Raw genomic sequence first — 2520 nt, forward strand, 5'->3', positions numbered from 1 at the left:
ATGAGATTCGTCGCTCCGCGTCGCTTCTTTATGATTGTCGCAAATTTCTACTCCATTCTTTTTGCTGGCCTTTGCCTAGAGAGGTTGGGCAGCAGAACAGACACTGGGCACCACAGTCATCGTCACCATCATCATTATAAAGAGCCACCTATCGCCACCACTGCCATCCAACAGCAGCAGCATCCTCCTTTCGCCCATCTGCTTTGCTTCTGCTTTTCGGCCGAGGAAAACGCAGGTAAAACACTTTCCAGCCGGCGGCCGGCACACACTTTCGAGACTTGCGGCGCTCATTAGCTTTCGGCGGCCATTTGTGACGGCGCGTCGCGTGATCTTCGGCGAGGATTAAGAAGTTTTATTGAGGAGCAGCAACAGCCGGAGGAATGGGGCGCCTGGAAGTGCCCAATTTCCTCCTCTCCATCCGAAAGGCATTAGCAGCAGCAGCATCTTTTCATTGGCGTGGCCATTTGGGCCGTTGGGCGGTTGGCGGTTGGCGGTTCTCCGAAAGGAACCGAAAATCCGAATCTTCATTCGTAATCTGTTTTTACCCCCGAAAACCCGGCTGCTGCTCATTTTGCTGGAGGTACACCAACGCGCTAATTTCCATGTACGGTACACGGTATGTCACGGTACATCGAGCCCTTTTTACCCAGCTCACGCACCTCTCGGAGTTTTACCTGTTTCCAGTGCCAAAAAAAAAAACGATCGGGGAATTTCGCTAACAAAAAACGAAGTTCTACCAACCCGTAACCGGCGTTGAGTCACTATCCAGCGGTACCGCGGTACCTCTACACTGATGGTGTGGAGGCCAAGCAACGACTCGAGAAGTCTCGTGAAAAGATCGTACGATTGCTATCTGCTTTACGTACGTCACTCGCGATTGCTCGATTTAAGTTGTTTTTTTTTTCTTCGTCCTAGCATTATCATCGAGCTTACAATTCGGCGGTTTTTAAAGCTATCTGCTGCCGCCTTACATGACCGGCCGGCGATTGTCATTATCATTACACGCTGGCGGTGGCCGCAGAAAGACTCGCCAAATCTGGCGAGATTAAAACGAAATCTGCAAGGTCACCGAGCACGCACCAGCGTAAAAGGTGCTTATCTGGTCGGCGTGAATGAAGCACGAGCAAAGCATGCTTTTCGCTGGCCTCTGTAGAGCAGACGGTTTTTTTTTTAACATTTTCCGAAAAAAAGTTTGAAAAATATTTTTTAAACAAAATTAATCGAAATTCTGCTCTCGAAAGAGGATTCCGTTTCGGTAACCATATTTCAGCTTCCAGCGAAGCAGAACAAAACGCCGTACCGAGAGAGAAAGCCATTACGCTATTTCGTATCGTATAATGGCCATGATAATCGAGTTTATTTTTAGAACACACATCAAACGTTGGTGTTCTAGAACGGCCCGATATCGAGCGGCCGAGATAGCTGATTCTATCACCAGCCACCATTTTGCAACCGGCATTCTAATGAGCTGGCAATCGTACCACACACTAGCGGGTCGGTTCCTCTCGGTCCGTGCCCGTGGTCGAGGTTCTAAAACGCGATGCCAACGTTGTTGCTACTGCTGCTGCTAGGTGATGCAATAAGCGCGCTTGGAAACCAAGAAATCCTAGCCATCTGTGATGAACATGGCAACTGTCTGATTCTACTCTACTACCCCTTCCTGACTCATCCTAATCGTGGTGCTCTACTCTGTTTAATTCACTTGAGATTCACTGTTTTCACTTTAAGAGGAAACTATTCTCCTGCTATTCTACTATCTTGGGCTATTCTACTACACACTGCACACTGTGGCGGTTGTATGCACTGCTGCAGCAGCTGCTCCTGCTTCTGGACAATTTCTTTCCAAACCGATCGATCGCTCCTCGCTGGCTGGTTTCTTTCTCGCCCGCGGTGATCCTGATGCTCTGATGCAACATTTCGAATTTCTTTCAACGTTAAGCAACGGCGGCAGGCGACCACTGCACTCACGGGAAAACCTTTTTCACAACGGCTCGTGACGGGGCGTGAAAATGCGGGAGGAGACTGTTCGCTATGTAGGTTCCGTGCGTGTCACGGTTCAGGTCAAGAAAATGGACGAAAATGTCCCTTTTTCTGGCCTGGCCTGGAGGAAGGTGGAAAAGGAAGAAAAGGAGGTGTAGGAGGAGGTCGAGGAGGTGGAAGAAGAAGAGCAGTCCGGGTAGGACGATCCGGATTGCACGCACGAAATCCCAAAACCCCACGGGGTACCACCAAGAAGACCAAGAAGAAGAACGGAAGAAGCAGCGAGAGAGTGAGAACGGACGAAGCGAATCGACAGAACACGAATGAGAAGAAGACGGGATGACCCGAGATGAGAGCCCCCATCGAGAAAGATGGCCACCCGTTCGGTTCTCGTTCGGGTTTCGTTCGGTCGTCGGTCGCTCGGTTTGCGGATCGGTGTGCGTGCGCCTCCATCATCGTGCAAGTATATATCCCCGCACCCGGCACCCGGTACCACACCACACCTTAGCTCGATTACCCCTTTCCACCTTTAGCGGCTTA

The sequence above is a fragment of the Anopheles darlingi genome, chromosome 3, assembly GCF_943734745.1.
Source record: "Anopheles darlingi chromosome 3, idAnoDarlMG_H_01, whole genome shotgun sequence".
Classification (NCBI taxonomy): Eukaryota; Metazoa; Arthropoda; class Insecta; order Diptera; family Culicidae; genus Anopheles; species Anopheles darlingi.